The sequence below is a fragment of the Crinia signifera genome, chromosome 2, assembly GCF_055691185.1.
Source record: "Crinia signifera chromosome 2, ASM5569118v1, whole genome shotgun sequence".
NCBI classification, from domain to species: Eukaryota; Metazoa; Chordata; class Amphibia; order Anura; family Myobatrachidae; genus Crinia; species Crinia signifera.
Genome location: NC_139218.1, coordinates 305,815,116 through 305,834,396, shown reverse-complemented (window position 1 = coordinate 305,834,396; position 19,281 = coordinate 305,815,116). Strand labels below are relative to the sequence as shown.

The window sequence follows — 19,281 nt, the reverse complement described above, 5'->3', positions numbered from 1 at the left end:
ATCTGTGCCAGTGTTCTCAGTTAACAGGTCTCCTTCTGTAAACAAATATAAGACATAATCTCATGTTTATGTGAGGGGACAGACGGCGGGGGGCTGTGTTGGGGAGGGGACGGAGGAGGCTTACCTCCATCTCCCTCCAGTTGGTTCCCCGTTGCGGCGTCGGTGGCGGGATTTTGGCCTGGAGGAACTTGAGTCCGGGAGGATTCAAGTTCCTCCAATCAAAAACGGTACTTCGAATGGCGCGCCTCGCACGAGCCAATCAGTGCTCGCGATGAGGCGGCCAATCAGCGCAGGATGCGGGGAACCAATCCAGGCTCGCCGCGTCATAGCTCTGCCTTCTCCCAGCGTCTTATATTAGACGCTGCGGAGCGGCGGAGCTCAGTTCGTCGACGGCAAAGGAGCAGAGAAGACCTCCCAGAAGAAAGAAGAAGGCAGAAGCGGCTGAGCTGGAGAAGAAGATGGCAGCAGAGCATTGAGAACTGCGGCGGCCGGCGGGATCCAGCAGAGACGGCGGCAGAGGCCCTGAAGACAGCGGCGGCCAGCGGAGCAGCAGGAGAAGAGGAAGGAGGCCCCGACCAGCCAGCAGAGGACCGGAGGTTGGCGCCACAGTGGGGAACAAAAGAGCTATACGAAGCTCCCTGTGGTGCCCTCTCCCAGCGTGACAGGTAGGACCTATCACCCCTTTTCCACCTAGACCACCAGGTATTCGGGCACTAGGCCCGTGGGCACAACCAGGCCCTTCCGGCCTGTGAGCATTGTAGTCGGGCCCTCTTGGCCCGTGGGCACTGAATTGTTTGGCCCACCTGGCCCCCGTGTACCCCGCTGGGTAGCTGCTCCCCCTAGGCCTCCTGCCTGTCCCCACTCATCAGGCCTCCTGCCTGTCCCCACTCATCTGGCCTCCTGCCTGTCCCCACTCATCAGGTCTCCTGCCTGTCCCCACTCATCAGGCCTCCTGCCTGTCCCCTATCAGTCAGGCCTCCTGCCTGTATATTGGAGGGGAATTTATATTATGGCATCACAGCATAGGCACTGAGCCTGTTATCTTTTAGCAGCCATTTTGGGTCTGTCGACCATTTTGGGAAGTTCCGTCTAGGGAGGGTGACATGCAGTACCCTTCTGAACGGGCTTGGGTCCTACGAACGGTGGGCTTCGTGGCAACTCTTCTGGGGCTTCAAGGGTTAGTAAGGAGAGGTGTAGTATTATCCTGTATGTTCACCAGGGAGTAATGGTGGTACTTGACCAGTCCCGCTTTACAGGTTCTAAAGCTGGGATAGACGGCTGTCTACCCAGGTGTTGGTGACCGGCTTAGGAGTACCCCGCCGGTTCCCCTTGAGGCCCCGGCACTTTACTACCGTGTATGCACTCACATATTTGCTATAGTGTGTTATGAATATGTTCCTGTCAGCGACTGCTTGTATCGTTGCATGTTTTGTTAGTTAGAGCACCGTAAGGATTGTTTGTTATTGTTAGATCAGCCGAATAGACATTGTGTTATAGCAGGGACAGGTTAGTCCTAGTTAAGCTAAGTTAGGTTTGTAGAGAGGCTGTTGTTGTGTGCTTGATCCCCAGGTGCAGAGATATTCTAGCAAGGTGACAAGGAATACCATTGGTGAGTTTCAGCATTGTGTGTTTTGTTTCGTCCCCGAGCGCCGGTACGTGGTTCTCCCGTGAGAGAACCACATCTACCATCTACGTGCGAAAGTGCGAATAGGTGAAGTTAGGGTGGCTGAGGCCTTGGGCCGATGATGACTTTCGCCTAACCGGCGAAGTTCGCAGCCACCCGTGGGTGTCCATAAGTGACCCCGTCTTGCTATACAGCCCGACTGTGTTTTATAGGTATCTCTTTCCCCTCTAGTGACACTCCGGTCCTCGTCGGATCCCTGGGGTGGATCTTTTCCGGAACAGTTGGCGTTCGTGTGCTGAGAAGCTCGCCTAACAGTAAGTGAATTTCCCACAATTCACATTTATATTCAGCATAGCAATACTGTGGTTATGTTGACATACTGTACAGGTTTTTTCTAACCCTAACCCTACATTAACTCAAATGATAATGCTTACCATACCCTAAGTTTCATGGGAATTTCAACATTATTAATGTTCATACCATGTTAATGTCAACATTTTGCATGACGACATTCCAACCATGATATCATCAATGTAAATCTTTTGGTTCAAAGGTCGCCACTTTAACAGGGATATGGCAACTACATAACAGAGCAGCCCATATTGGCATTTTTGGCAGCCCCAACACCCCCAGCACCCTGGATTGACACTAGCTACACCCCAACTAGTCAATCGCACTATCTGACCCTCACTTTAAAAGAAATGCACTCTATCCAAACTGCACTGTATCCAACCCATACTGTATCTAACCTACACAGCAACCTGCATTGTGTCTGTCCTGTACTGTATACCACCTGCATTGTACCAATGCACACTGTATCTGACCCTTACTTTATCCTAAACTGTATCCAACCCACAATGTGTCTGCTGGGCACTGTATATGACCCACACTGTATATGACCCACACTAATTTTTTTAGCTTCTATGAGGAAGCCAGTAGGAGGCTGGACTTAGGGAAATCTGTTGATTTAATACTGCTTGATTTAGCTAAATCTTTGGACATGGTGCCTCATTAAAAGTTATTAATGAAACTAGGTAATTTACGATTAAAAGATGAAAATTTGTATTTTGGATTAAAAACTGGTTGCACAATCGGGGACAGAGAGTGGTGGTAAATGGCATACATTCTAGCTGGGGTAAGGTACAAAGTAGAGTCCCGCAAGGTTCAATATTGGGACCCACCTTGTTTAGAATATTCATTAATGATATAGGAAGTGACATAGTGAGTAAATTTGCAATATTTGCGGACAACATGAAACTAAGTAAGGAAATTAACTCAGGAGAGGATGTGGATACACTAGAAAGTGTCTTAATTAAACTGGAAAGGTGGGCGGAAAGTTGGAAAATGCAGTTTAACGTTGATAAATCTAAATTAATTAATTATGGAAACAAAAATTAACAGGCTACTTATAGGCTAAATGGTGTTATTACAGGGAATTCTGCTGTAAAAATGAACTTGGGGGTCATCATAGATGAAAAACTGGGTAATAGTGCACACTGCTCAATTGCAGCAGCAAAAGCAAACTGGAAACTGGCATGCATTAAAAGGGGTATGGATTCAAGGAATGCCAATGTGATCTTTTTGAGGCATCTTTTTAAGGCATTGGTGAGACCACACTTCGAATACTGTGTGCAGTTCTGGGCACTGCACCTTAAAAAGGACATAAATGAATTGTAGCAGGTACAGAGAAAGGCATGCAAGCTAGTAAAAGGTCTCAAATCACTACAATACAAAGATAGGTTAACCAGGCTGAATATATTTTCACTGGAGAAATGGAGGTTGAGAGGTGATATGATTAGTATTTTTGTGGTCACTAGGGTCACTACAAGAGCGCTGGTTTTCCTACAGGTATATGAGGGTGCTGGCACTTTTTAGCTAAGCTGCAGCCTCCTGATCAGAGGAATTGTGTACCTCTTCTAGAGAGAAATATATGGGTTTTGGGGTATCCAGCAATATGCTGGTACACCTAGGTGGCGCTGCTTAGCCAAAAATAATGTTATACTCAGTCAATATCTGAATTAATTAGTATACATTTATTAAAACATGATTTCATCAATTAAAAAACATTTCATAGACAAACGTAACGTACAACATATAACATGAACATGGAAGGCAGTATTTTGTGATATGATTAGCATGTTCAAATACAGGATTGGGAATGATATGGAACTGGGAGATGATTTGTTCACTAACAGGCCTATATTTAGGACACGGGGCATGTACTGAGACTCGAAGAAAATAAATTACTGAATTAAGAAAAGGATTCTTCGCCATTAGAGCTGTAAAATTCTGGAACTCATTGCCGGTGGGGGTGGTTTCAGCAACTACTGTTAATTAATTTAAATCAAAACTGGATACATTTTTGCCCACTAAGGGAATCCTATAGATAAGTCAATAGTTACAAGTTAGATAGGTTGAACTAGATGGACTAACAACTTTTTTCCCTTAATTACTATGTTACTATGTATTTGATCCACACTGTAAATTGTACTGTATCTGACCTCCTGCACTGTATAATGCAATGCATCTGACGTCCCTGTATTCAACCTCCACTGTATCCTGTGCTGTATCCAACTCACAGCGTATATGACTAGCATTGTAACCACTGCACTGTCATGTGCAATGTATCTGACCCACACTGTAGCCCACACTGTATATGACACATACTGTATCTGACCCATATCACCCACACTGTATCCTATGCGCACCATATCCAGCCTACACTTTATCAGATCCACACTGTATTTAGCCCAGACTATAAACTGCATGGTATCTGACCCACACTATATTCAGCCCGCACTGTATACCACACTGTAACTGATCTGCTCTATATCTATCCCACAATGTATCAAACCTGCATTGTATCAGACACACACTGTTTCCACCTGCACTGTATCCCAAATTGTAACTGACCTAGACTGTATCCAGCATACACTGTATCCAACACAAACTATAATCTGCATTGTATACTACCTGCACTATATTTAACCTGCACTATATCTGACCTGCACTATATCCAATGCACACTGTATCTGACCCGAACTGTATCCAACCCATACTAATCAAAGTACACTGTATCCAATGCATACAGTATTCAACCTGTACTATATCCGATTCACTGTATTCATCCCACACTGTAATCTGCACTGTATCTAACCCACACTTTATCAAATCTGCAATGCATCACCTTCACACTGTACCTGTTCTGCACTATAACTAACCTACACTGATGCGTACTGCTGTAAGGGAGTGGCGTAGGGTTGTCGCAGGCTGCGGTATATCAATAATTTAATTTAGTTTAGTGATAGTAATAACCAACATGAGACCAATAGATTAAGAAGATCTACAGTACTCTGGTGCTGGGTTGGTGGTGCTCCCAAAAAGTTCAACAAGTATGTGTACTTAAAGAATATTGTCGGAGGTAGACAAAGGAAGAACAAAACAGGGTTTTTGGGGCACACTTGAAAAAATTATAATGAGTGAAAGAATGAAGAATGAGTGAGTTCAAAATATAACTTTTATTTGCATACATTTTTTAAAAACGTCACTTCTATATGATTAAGTTATATAATAACACGATATTCAGATAACAAAATATTTTCTTGATAATACAATTTAATCATAGTAGGCCAAAATTATTAGGATGTGGTATCCAGACTATGAGAAACTTATTAGCAACAATTACTCCTAACTGTCATCAATCATATCCAATCTCATTAATTATGAGGAGTATAGTGCTTGCATTGTTGACTCTGACCTGGTTAATGTCAGAATCCACATTAGATTTGAGCAGTGGACAGAGGAAATATAGAATTGGAGTTTATCTCCACAAGTTTATTTAGGAGAATGAATTAAACTCCTCCCTCGACTTGAGAAGGTTTTTCACTATCTGCGTAATAATTTTGGGGACGTGACCTAATTGCAGGAGGTTGCCACGCCTCCCATGATTAGGCCACGGCTCCAATTTTACCGGGGTCCGGCATTCCTCTCGGCTGCTCTGACTGGTGCCACCCTTTAATGCCCCTGTTCCCTGCTGGGCCCTTCTTGCTCCAGTCTAACACTGGACGTTGTTCTCAATAACAGCAAAATTAAATGTACCTGCTTGGGTATCTGGTTCCATGCATCAAATCTCCATGAAGCGAAAATATGGGTAGTTTTATTTCATTTTTGATGTGTTCAAGTGAATGCAATCTCGCATTATGCATAAATAGTGAAATTGAATTGCATTAAAAGTACTGAAGCATTTTTATTATCTTTTTCAAGAGTTGATGCCTATAAACATGCATTTTAAAACAAACTCAATATATTTCCTGCTCTGTTGATGGTTTGGTTATCTTGAAAGGGAAAGTGTTAATATTAAAATCTGATTTAGAGTGGAGAGTGTAAACATGACCTTCACCATAATGATGCAAGAATACTTTGTGTGAAATGCTGACATTTTACTTAATTACATTAATGCAGCTCATGAAAAAATTATTTATATAATAACTGTAATTGAAAACCAGCATTTTTTGGGGATAAAAACATTGTTTTCTGCTTTGCAAGATAATAATCTTAGAAACATAGTTGTCATTGGCAAAAACATCTTACTGTATTTATTCTTAAATATGCCACTTAATGCTGTTTAACAGTATACAAAAATGTGCAATACTAAAATTGCAGAGTAAGATTGGAAATATATTTAAGCAGTATAGAAATATAGACAGATTTTATCCAAGAAAATTCAAAGCTATGCAAAAGCACCTTTGAAATATTTAACAGGCACAAGATGATATTGACTTCAGTTTTAAGGAAGATTTTGATGTCATGAATCAGTATATAAATTAGCCAGCACCAACTGACTACTGTATTATAATTATATGTCTTTCTTTAAGAGTTATTGGAAAACTAAGCAATTAAAATTGACAAAAATATTGAGGAAAATATCCTAATGAGCTTAGCTAGGTCAGGGGCAAGTATTGAGTGCCACAGATGAGGGAAGTAGATACTTAGCACTCATTAACATAATTGGAATTAGACATAAAATTAATCCAGCCTAAATAAATGGTAGAATTAACTATTTTCAGTGTCATTGCGGAATGTTTATCCAAATATGGGGCAAAATGATTGCATCAAAAGTGTCATCCATAATTAAGCCACAAATATACTTCTGCCTTGACCTGCAATTTAAAGTTTTAAGTTATCATTCATAACTCTATTAACAGGACAAAATGTTAAAATACCTATTACTATCAGAACTTTCTGCTTTAGTAGCATCAACAGGAATTTTTTTTTGTAGCCGTGCCCTGTGCTGGGTGTCCCCCCCAAAGCTGCCATGAGGAGCTATAATTTTGCAATTAATTGCTACAATTTACGCTGAATTAGGCCCTTTGTCTTTAGTACAAATGATATATACAGATGGAGCGGGTCTTATTGTTGCTGGCGAATTGCCAGCAGCATGTTGCTGGCGATCCGCCAGCAACACGGCGCTCCATCTGACTGAGACGCGCGTGCGTCCCCAACGCACGCACGTCTCAGTATCCAGGCGGCGAGGTGGACGCAATCCTGTCCGCCTCCCGCTTCAGGGGGCTGCGGGGGGCTTCAGGGGGCTGCGGGGACCTGGTGTAGACACCCGGCGACCGCCGGCAGCACCGTCGGAAGGGGACGCCATCCCCTGGATAGATAAGTCCTGCTCCATCTGTAGTTTTTGTTTACATAGAACTTACATTCTATATATTTAGAAACAAAGAAAATAAGGCTACTGTAGTAATTGAGGTGAAAAATACACCAGCCCCATCAGAATGGTCAACTTGAGTGATCAAAGAACTAAGCAGCAGTTTGTTTCTGAGAAATGAGGATGTTTAATGGTAGAAAGTAAACCTATCACTTAAGACACAGTGGGGTAGATGTATTAAGCCTTAACAAGAGATAAATGCAAGGGTGATAAAAAGAGAGATAAACGTCCAGCCAATCACCTGCCAACTGCCATGTTACAGGCTGTCTTTGAAAAAAGTCAGTAAGGAGCTGATTGGCTGGACGTTTATCTCTCCTTATCACCCTTGCATTTATCTCTTGTTAAGGCTTAATACATCTGCCCTAGTATATGAAAATTCTGACAACCTCAGAGTGCACAGTAGGGCTAACTGGAGCAACCAACCAAAAGAGTGCTGTATCACTACACTCCAAATAAGAAAATTCATTGAATTGTATACTGCCAATTCAGTTGATTTCCACATATAGACAATGAGATATGATATTACTGTATCATGTAATAATATAACTTATCATGTAGCATGCAACACCTGCCACTTTACATGGATATTCATCAACATTTCACACGCTCATAAAAGATGCTGGGGGAAATTTACTCAGATGTGAGTTATATTTCACAGGTGATGTTGCTATGGGCGACCAATCAGATAGTATCTGCCCATAGCAACATCCCATGTGAAATACAACTCTCATTTTAGTAAATTTCCCCCGCTGTTTGTTATTCCTGCACCCCCTTATTAATGCACTTACTGAAAATAAACTCATATGGCATGGTTTTACAATCTGTAATCCTTCTAGTATAAATGCACTCCAATGTGAGGAGATCCTTAGAAATAGAACAATCCGATGAGTGTGAATATATTTAAACACATTTATTGGATAATAAAAACTTAGATTTTCTTTAGAAAGCTACAATGGCCTCCTATCAGAAATCCATTGAGTCTTGAATACATACTGTAAAAACTGTGGATTTTGCCGTATTTTCCAGCTGATGTACTGTATCTGGTGAAGCTTTCTGCATTCAAAGTACATAAAAATTAGCAAAAACAAGAAAAAAGTTGCATACAGTATAAGATAATGCAGGACAAGTACATGGTATATAAACATTGCTGCTTTAGGGTGTCAGAAAATGAGGATTAGGTGCTGTTCTAGAGAATATGGCATAGATGATATTCCAAGAGAAGTAAAAGCACACGAGGGGAGATGGCCTTATATTAAAAACTGAGTTGTTCACTATCAATAGATAATAATATTGTAAGAGGTGAGAGTATACAGGAGGGTTGGAAGATGATTAGCTCAAACTTAGACAAGTTTTATTTAAGAAAGTGTTTGAGCAACCGGGAAGATATAGCGGAAAGACAGTCAGTGATATGAGTGAAGAGAGAGAAGGAGAGGTCAAAGGAGGAAAGATAGATCTCAATATCATTAGCATAGAGACGACATTGCAAAACAGATAATGATCCCACCTAATCTAGAGGAAGAATAGGAGAGGTCCAAGAGTACAACCTCGTGGAACACCTACTGTTAGTGAAAGTGGGGGTAAGTCAATTCATTAGAGGAGAAAGAAAAAAACAGTTAGAAAGTTAGGAGGACAGCCAGTAGAGGGCAGATTCAAGCATACCAAGGCATTTAAAGATTTCAGAAGAAGAGGATAGTCCACAATGTCAAAAATCATAGAGAAGTCTACAAGAATGAGCAGAAAGTAGTAGCCCCATGACTTACTAAATTAGATTTACCACTGTGAATTAACTTTCTAGCTCAAGCTACTACAAAATGGACATTTTTCTTTATATTTGTTAATTACTCCATTTGAAATATACAGAATTTATTCAATTCAATTGAAAAGTAATGCATTTATAGTGAAATAAATCTTTGTTGGGGGGATATTTAGAAAATTCTATTTACTAATGCAGGATATCTATTGCAGGAAGTTGGTCTATTTATGGTACCACAGCTGGTTTTTGTTCCGTGGAATCTGTGTGGAGTGTTTGGCGCTGTTTTGCCAATGGGTGAAGTAATTGTTCTGATATCAAAAGAGGTAAGGTATTCATAGGAGAGAAGAATGTAAAAGAAGATGAAAAGTATTTTTAATGAAGAGCATTTCAGAATCCCTTTGTGTTTGTTAATTTCTGTGCATTAGGGAGGAAATAAGGTAATGTGAGGCTGAAGGAAAGGTGGCTGTAGTCAAAGAGTGGAAATTAGGTCAAAGGAGTGTTAGCAACACTTGGTAGGAGGTGAAGCCCAGTATGAGAGACCATTGGGCAATTTACTCAAAAGTTGTTTTTGACACAAGATGGGTGGGAGGGGGGTGGGGGTTGTCAATTGGAGGGTTGGTGGTGTTGGCAATGGCAACACATTAACTATGTTTGTGCAGACATACTGTAAGTAATGCAACTATACAGGCAAATGATTAATCTAAAAGGGAGGCACAATTAATCCACGAACAAGCATCTGATTGCTTATAGTAGCTACACTTTTTAGTTAGGATTCCATAATGACAATTCATTTAACAAACAAAAGACTTCCAGTCTATTTTTAAATCCAACTAAAAATTGATAGTAGAAAAATGATTATGTTTTGTAATGGAACTGTTCAATCATTCTCATTGTGAAACCCCTTCTCTACAGTCACACTGGATGTGTCTGTGATAACAGTATAATACTGTACTTGTGATAAGTTTGCTGAATAACTGGATATTACATCTAAGACCCCTTTTTGACACTGTGTAGCATTTATTTCCATTTAGTTTATCAATTGAAAAAATAATAATGATGATAATAATAATAATAATAATAATAATAATAATAATAATAAAAATAATAATACATTCCTATTTACATCCCTCAGTTTCATAAAAACCCTTAATCCTACTAAAGCCAAATAAATAATTAATCCCTTGCTCTCTTATTCTCAATATAAACTACTATAAACTATATTCACACCACATTTCCAATCTCTAACATACAGTAGGTGTTGGACATGTTATCTGTTGAATCTATCCCTCTTCTGTGGCACACACACAACATTGCTTATTGTTTCTGCCAGCCAAGCAAGTCATGCTGGTATCAGTGAGGAGGAGGCATGGAGATGGAGTGATAGATAGACGGATAGGTGAGAAGGGTGCCCATTTGAGAGGATAAGTGTCACTGGTCAACTTCCCCACTCTTTTTCACTGCTTGATACATCGTCCCAAAGAATCAACTGGGAATGTTCTCTGATTGGATGAGGGGGTACTAACATAAATTACTAATTCTGCCAAGTGTTTTGAAGCCCATTTTCAGCAATATGGGATGAAAATTCCTCCCCTCAATTAAATACAGTAGAGTAGAGTAGAGAATACTAGGGAAAGAGTCACCACTGCTACGTAGGAGGAGCAAACTATGCTTTGATTGGTCCTCCTCTTTAAATACAAATGCATCCCACTGGGAAACCAAGTAGGAAATTCCACTTGATTATACAAATTTTCTCTTCAATCAGGCCTTAAGCAGCTAATTCTCAGTAATGATCATTACATAAGAAAATATGATATAACATATCTTTAAGATCTACACAGGTTGCCTCTATAGAAATAATCTATGGAATTCATTTTTAAACTGACACAGCAGGAAATCAGAGCTTAGAATTTTCTCTCACTGAATATTCAACACTTATATCTATAAATATCTCCTCCAGCTGTGACACCAAAAACAAAAACGCTAGATAATTAGATGCTATAGAATTTAGAAAGTGAATATGAACAGTGTAAAATAAGTAACACCAACAAATTCTTGCTAGGAAAAAGTTAATTTGATCATAAATATTTCTTTATTTTAGCTATACTAGAACATTCAATAAAGGTAATTAAACCGTATTCCTCTAAACTGCATATCAAATACACTATATTTATTACTCTGTACTGAAACAATAAATCATATTTTACATTTGTCAGGTTTATTGTTGCTTTTATTGCAAAATGTAGAATAATGTAAATTCTATCTTAAAATCAGGGGGTATTTTATTTCTGGTTCTAATAATTAGTCCTAGATGGATGATAGATGTTGTGAGAATTGTAATTAAATATATCTATTTCATCTGTGTTGCCAGGATTCCTAACTAGCACTAAAAACGAGGCATTTGAGTGCCCCATTTTCACCTTGATGATCACTTAAAATGTAATTTACTGTTGTGTTCAATTACAACATATTGCAAACGTGTTTACTGTTTTGGCCTTGCTGCATACTAACTCCCAAATGATGATAAATATGAAGAATAATTAGTTCTATTTTAACAAAAATATGGAATAAAAAGCCAAACAGGATACTTCGAGCAATCAGCAAGATTCCTTCTTGAATTTTTTTTTTAAATAAATCAAAATCTGTCAAGTGGATATGCTAACACACATTACAAAATACTTTGTACATGATGACAGGCTTCTTGCAGGAAAGTGTTATCACATTTGAAGAAATATCATGAACATATAACTTACAATAATCATACAAAGACAGCTCTTAGTTGTCAAATTAAGCAGTTTCGTGTTACCACCCACAGAACAGCCTGGGCTCATATGTTATATTAAAAAGCCATATATCTGCAGAATTGCTATTTTTATTTGTATTATAAATTCAGGTTAATCTCAATAAATATAAAGCATGTTGCAAATGTCCTCGCAATCTGTATAAATTACTCCAGGGAAAAGAAAGCAAATTGTTATACGGTTGAAAATCTAGAATGTAACATTAGCTGACATAACAAATGCAATATACTAGCAGCAGAACTCTTACATAAAGTGCATGGATTTACCAACCTCAGAAAGAGATAAAGTAGAGGAAGATAAATTGCCTGATGTTGGCTGGGACAACATGCTCAACATGCATGCTCATGAGCGTATTTGCGCATGTGCAGGTCCTTGTGCGAATGCCTTTGGTGAGTATCACACTCGCCAATGATTCACATGGGTAGAGGAGTAAGGGGGGTTGATATCAGCCCGGAGAAGGGGAACACCCAGTGTTTTATAGGCGTCCCCATGAAAATGCTTTGGCGTTCCCCTGGGGGCGAGATCGGGCCAATGGCTGCACGGGGTGGGAGGCTGACGTCAGGCCCAAAGCACCAACCAGTCAGCTTCTAACTGCTATTGGCTGTGTTTGAATAATGACAGTTAGATGCTAAATTGGTTGGTACTTTAATTCTTTCCACTTCATCTCTCTCTAAATCTATTCTGGGTTTCAAAGCAAAATGTGAAAATATTACTCCTGAACAACCCTAGTTTTATTACAATACACATTAGAAGCAGTCCTCTTTTTTGTCCTTGAGTGTTTTTTTTATGATATTTATTTTTATACTTCTCATTAGTCTTAACATTATTTATATATTTGTCCCATGCAATATAGATAACTACTAGGAAACTACAGTATTGCATGGATTTAGTACGCTGTTTGAAAAAAAAAGTGATGCTACCCTGCTGAACTCTACTAATACATTTGATATATTTAAATGTTTCTGCCATGTTGCCTTTGGCCATTTTCTGCTCCAAATATTACTGTACATGCTTCTCTTGAAACCTTTCCTATTCAGTTCTGTTATGCAGCTCAAGCACCATTTCAATAACAATGTCTGTACATTTTATCTATGTATGAATACATTTTTATAAAGATTCCAGAACTGAACACATAACTCAAAGTGATATATTATTAGTAACTCATAAAGTGGCAATAATCTGACCTACACCTTTCTTTTAGAAATAATTCTTCCTACATAGCCAAGTGTTCTATTGTCCTTACCAATTCTTCACTACACTGTCATATTATCTGGTATTATAAGGTTAGTTCACTCTTATGTAGATGCATAACGATTTTATTTTTGTTTCCCATACAGTATGTATTATTTTCCCTTTTGGTATATTACATTTTAAATTGAAAACATAAAGCTGGGTACACATATACAGTATATACAGTTGTTGGCCATTCTGGGATGAACGGCCGTTCGATTGCATACGTGTGTACGTTGTCCTGATTCTTGCTGAGTGATCGATAAAGCTGCATGATCTCTCCTACAGCACAGCATGTAAACAAGAAGCATTTACCTCTCCCTCATTATATTTTCCTGCCATAACATGTATATTTAAAGAAATAATCGTTGAAATATGTATTCCTTCATTCCCATTATTCTTTATAGATTTTAATTGGGAGTATATATATATATAAAATATATATATACATTCTATAGAAATAGACAAAACGGGCGCTTCATAGTGCAAATATCTTTTAAAAAGTTTGTATTTATTTGAACACGTAGATAGATAAAATAACGTTACCAAAGGTGGCGGCTCCAAATGCTCCAAAGGTGGCGGCTCCAAATCGTCACAATGACTTCGTCAGCCCTCTGACGAAGTCATCGTGACGAAACGCGTAGGGGCGTGGCTCAGCGTCGACCAGACCAGCGAGAGTCCGGAGGAGTGTAACCTCTCCCTATACCAGACGCCGGGACGTCTGTGTATTTATGCTTTTACAGTGCGGCATTTGGAGCCGCCACCTTTGGTAACATTATTTTATCTATCTACGTGTTCAAATAAATACAAACTTTTTAAAAGATATCTGCACTATGAAGCGCCCGTTTTGTCTATTTCTATAGAATTTGCTTACCTGCTGGATTCAGGTGCCCTGAAGCGCTTAAACGGAGCAGCTGGGTCTCTATCACCTGAGTGCAATTACCCTACTGTGGAAGAAGCGGCTTGGTGTTCCTGGGACTGATAGTTCCACAGAAGTACTTTTTTATACATATCCCTCATCTAAGACTTTGCGCACAATCTATTTCCATTTGTTATATATATATATACATATACAGTATATATAACCACGTAGTAACCGGCACTCTGTGCTGATATGCTCATCTGCCGCCCGGTGCAAATCCTCCACACTGCAAGGTACTCTGCAACGTTTCAATGTTTAATAAAAAATTTTCAGTGCTTGAAAAAAATGTATTAAACATTGAAACGTTGCAGAGTACCTTTGGAGTCAGCCGTTTCTTGATCTTAAAGAGCCCAAGTGTGCAGTCGAATGGTTGGATATACAGTATATATATATATATATATATATATATATATATATATATATATATATGAAGAAAGGTGTAGAGGTGCGCTGAAATATGTTTCACCAAAAAAAACTTGTTTCAAAAATAAAATATATTTATTCCAAAGAACGATATCTTATAAAATACATTCACTTTGGACGGTATACAGAAGTTTTCCAATAGAAAGTTTCACATAGGAGTATTGATCCCTAATTTGACCATAGATGTATATAGGTCTAGAAAAACCACTACGCATTTCGTCCCTTGGGGACTTCCTCAGGGGTAACACACCAGGATCAATTTATAACAATTTATAACAACTTTCAGTTTTGAATTATGTTCTCTATGAAAGTTATGCAAAGTAAAGTTATGCGAAGTAAAAGCTTGCAAAGAAAAGCAAGTTTTGTTATGCAAAGTAAAAAAGCATGCAAAATAAAACATGCAAATTGAACAAAGTTATGTTAATAAAGCTTAAAAGCTAAGTTAAGTTATGTTTAAAAAAAGCATACTGTTTGCAAAACTAAAAAAATGCAAAGTAAAAGAATTTATGCAAAGTAAACAAGTATCATTCTTCTTTATTTCTTTATTAAGAAGTGTATTTTTTCATCCTCATTACAACTGGACAAAATAACTGGGTCACAGCATCATACAGACCACCAAGAACCTTTGCAATATTGTGGACTTTATACATTAGATTATACCTATCTTTGTGTATCAATGTCTATTTCCATATACATTGCTGTATTCCCTATTATCTGCTGAGGAGACTGAGGTCCTTTGGAGTGCAGGGAGCGCTCCTGAAGACCTTCTTCAACTGTGTAGTGGCATCGGCCATATTGTACGGAGTGGTCTGCTGGGGCAGCAGTGTTTCAACAGCTGACAATAAGAGACTAAACAGACTGGTAAGGAAGGCCAGTTCTGTTCTAGGAATGCCTTTGGATTCGGTAGAGATTGTGGGTGAGAGGAGAATGATCAGCAAGATAACATCATTATTGGATAATGCTTCACACCCGCTCAAAAACGTTTTGACGGATCTGTGTAGCACTTTCAGTGATAGGTTGCTTCACCCTCGATGCTCAACGGAGAGATATCGCAGATCGTTCCTTCTGGCTGCAATTAGAATGTACAAATGTCATGTTCTGAAGAAGACCTGCATGTTCCTAGATTCTTGAGTTATATTGTTTGGATCTTATCCTATTATGTGTGGTACAGCGCTGTGCTTAATATATTGTAATTTATTAAAATAATTTCATAGCAATATTATTAAAAATATATTCAATGTGGCCAACATTGGGACAGACAAGACTCACAAACATATAGTTGAAAGCAAAACTTCCCTCAAATGGGCCCCTTGCAAATGTTAATGGGGGTAGTTAATAGCAGCATGCGGTTAGTTGCAGTTTTTAGAAAGTTAGTATTTGCATAAAAGTTATTGGAACTTTCCCTCTGTTAATACCGGTATTTTCACAAGGTAATCCTTAGAACAATTCATGTAAGTGCACTTTCACTGAGGTATACTTAAGTGAGCATCCGGGTAAACAGCAGGGGATTTGTTTGGAGTCTCCTGAACGGACCTCTCCGACCACCGATTGTTGATTGATGGTGGTCCTATCTGAGACTGGTCCGGTAATGGTGTCAGGTAGCAGCTTCAATCCCAAACCTCTACGCGTTTCTCCGCCTTTTAACTCCGTCAGCGGCTTCCTCAGGAGGTGAATAATAGGTAGCTCCGTTCACGTCGTTTTATAGCGATTGCTTCCGCTATTTGATTGACGCGCATGCGCCCGTCATTGCGGGTCGTGCCTCATTTTCGAGTGCGTCTCTCATTGGTGTTCAGTCCATTGCGTGTCAGACCTCGCTGTCATAGTGAGTCTGGCCCTGCTGTTTTCAATGACTATACATTTCTGCGTGTCAAGCCTCACTTTGGGGCTGATCTCCATGTATTTTGTTTACACGCAGCCATAGTAACTCAGGTCGGAACAGAACAATGGTTACTGTTTATTTGCATTATTCATTTAGATTCATAAGAGTCCAGTTTCTAGCGTCTTGGTGTCTTATTATCAGGTATATCTTTTATTGGACGCTGATGTCTAATATAACGGCTACCACATAGAATATTATACTTCCAGGGATATTCTTTAAAGGGACAGACAACATTTAACATATATATATACATAATTTATCAAAATTTATACATAAACAAATATTAAAAAAATCACATATAAACATAATATATTAAATTAGATATATAATTGTATACAGAGCGAGATATGTTTCAATATATAATAGGGACATGGCAGATAAGTTCCTATGCAGCGCATATATAAATACGCTACACGACAATAAAATGTATACTATCAAATTTCATTGGGTATTCGTAGAACACATATACATATACAAAAAGACAGGAGATGAAAATTCAGCCACATGTAATTGGACCAATTTTTGTCCAATTATCTAATTGTGTCTAGTGGGACACAGAAATGTTATAGCTAGAATACATGATTCAAAGTCAATTTATTATCATATATATGTGTCAAAATAATCAACACATATATATACAGGATATAATTGTATATATGGACATCTATCATAGTCCAATTTTTAATGAAGAAATTTATCCTAATATGAGAAAAAAAAAAAAAAAAAAAAAAAATTTTTCTTTTTGTCATAAACTCAATTTATTTTTATGTATGTGTCATGGACACTAAAACTATCAACACAAATACACAGAGAATACAGTTACATATATGGACATCTAGCATAGTCCAATATGAAAATTTTAACTTAAAGAAATTTGTCATAAATAAAGTAATAAAATTTTCACAATTTATTCTCATTTAATTATACCACCCTCCCCTTAATCCCCCTTCCATAGTTATCCCCTCCCCCCCCCCCCTCCTCCTCCTCTCCCCCCCCCTTTTTACTTTCAATTCTCCCCCTCCCCCCCATTCCCATTCCAAGAACAAAACTATCCTGAAAAAATTATACAAAAAGCGATACAAGAAACTGACAAAATTGAAAGAGAAAAATTATTGATCATAAAACCTAAAAATCAAATAGATATTATGAAAACTACAAACAAAGACAGATCAACACTATTTATAACTCAATTTAATGAATGTTCTCACGAAATTAAAAATATAGTAAGGAAAAACACTTCTCTGTTATTACAAGATGAATTCTTGAAGGATATTATAGAACCCAGTGGAAAGGTAATATTCAGAAAGGGGGAAAACCTTAAAAACAAACTCGTACAGAGTCATTTTGACAATAAAGATGGATCCAATGATAAACAAAATACAACATTAAATTGGCTCCCAGAAAAACCCTGTGGATACCACAAATGTGGAAATGACAAATGTCTCACATGCTCAGAAATGAAAAAGAAAAAAAGTATTGAATTTATTTCACATGTCACTGGAGAGAAATTTATGATAAAGAGTTTTCTTAACTGTAAGACACCATATATAATTTATGTAATCGAATGTGGTTGCGGTCTGCAGTATGTAGGCCGCACCACGAGATGCCTACATGTGAGGTACCTTGAGCATAGGAGGAATATTCTGGGAGGGGTGAGAACACACCCTCTCTCAAACCATATAAGAAAATGTCAAAACAATTCTCTAAAAAATCTAGAGATAAAAGCAATTGAACAAATTACCTGTACCAGTAGAGGAGGTGACAGGTTTAAAAAATTGTGCAGTAGAGAAGCCTATTGGATCTTCCGCCTATGCTCAATGATGCCTAACGGGCTTAATGATACGATAGAACTTAACAATATATAGATTATTACTCCTGTGAATTCTTGCCATCTCTTCTTGTGGGGGGGGGGGGGGGGGGAGGGGGAGAATTGAAAGTAAAAAGGGGGGGGGGAGAGGAGGAGGAGGGGGGGGGGGGAGGGGATAACTATGGAAGGGGGATTAAGGGGAGGGTGGTATAATTAAATGAGAATAAATTGTGAAAATTTTATTACTTTATTTATGACAAATTTCTTTAAGTTAAAATTTTCATATTGGACTATGCTAGATGTCCATATATGTAACTGTATTCTCTGTGTATCTGTGTTGATAGTTTTAGTGTCCATGACACATACATAAAAATAAATTGAGTTTATGACAAAAAGAAAAATTTTTTTTTTTTTTTTTTTTTTCTCATATTAGGATAAATTTCTTCATTAAAAATTGGACTATGATAGATGTCCATATATACAATTATATCCTGTATATATATGTGTTGATTATTTTGACACATATATATGATAATAAATTGACTTTGAATCATGTATTCTAGCTATAACATTTCTGTGTCCCACTAGACACAATTAGATAATTGGACAAAAATTGGTCCAATTACATGTGGCTGAATTTTCATCTCCTGTCTTTTTGTATATGTATATGTGTTCTACGAATACCCAATGAAATTTGATAGTATACATTTTATTGTCGTGTAGCGTATTTATATATGCGCTGCATAGGAACTTATCTGCCATGTCCCTATTATATATTGAAACATATCTCGCTCTGTATACAATTATATATCTAATTTAATATATTATGTTTATATGTGATTTTTTTAATATTTGTTTATGTATAAATTTTGATAAATTATGTATATATATATGTTAAATGTTGTCTGTCCCTTTAAAGAATATCCCTGGAAGTATAATATTCTATGTGGTAGCCGTTATATTAGACATCAGCGTCCAATAAAAGATATACCTGATAATAAGACACCAAGACGCTAGAAACTGGACTCTTATGAATCTAAATGAATAATGCAAATAAACAGTAACCATTGTTCTGTTCCGACCTGAGTTACTATGGCTGCGTGTAAACAAAATACATGGAGATCAGCCCCAA

The 19,281-nt window shown here is 38.1% G+C and overlaps 1 long non-coding RNA gene across 2 annotated transcripts in view; it reads left to right on the top strand.

Annotated features, from left to right (window-relative positions):
* The first annotated feature begins 245 nt into the window (after positions 1–245).
* LOC146059078 (uncharacterized) overlaps positions 246–19,281 on the top strand; it is a 32,232-nt gene continuing 13,196 nt past the window's right edge. Inside the window, exons 1-3 of one of the 2 annotated variants that reach the window (XR_014470143.1) lie at positions 246–1,938; positions 9,303–9,413; positions 15,014–15,590. This is a non-coding gene — a long non-coding RNA (uncharacterized LOC146059078). Of the gene's footprint in view, positions 1,939–9,302; positions 9,414–15,013; positions 15,591–19,281 lie in introns of those variants that run through there. The other variant, XR_014470142.1, reaches the window with a different exon arrangement.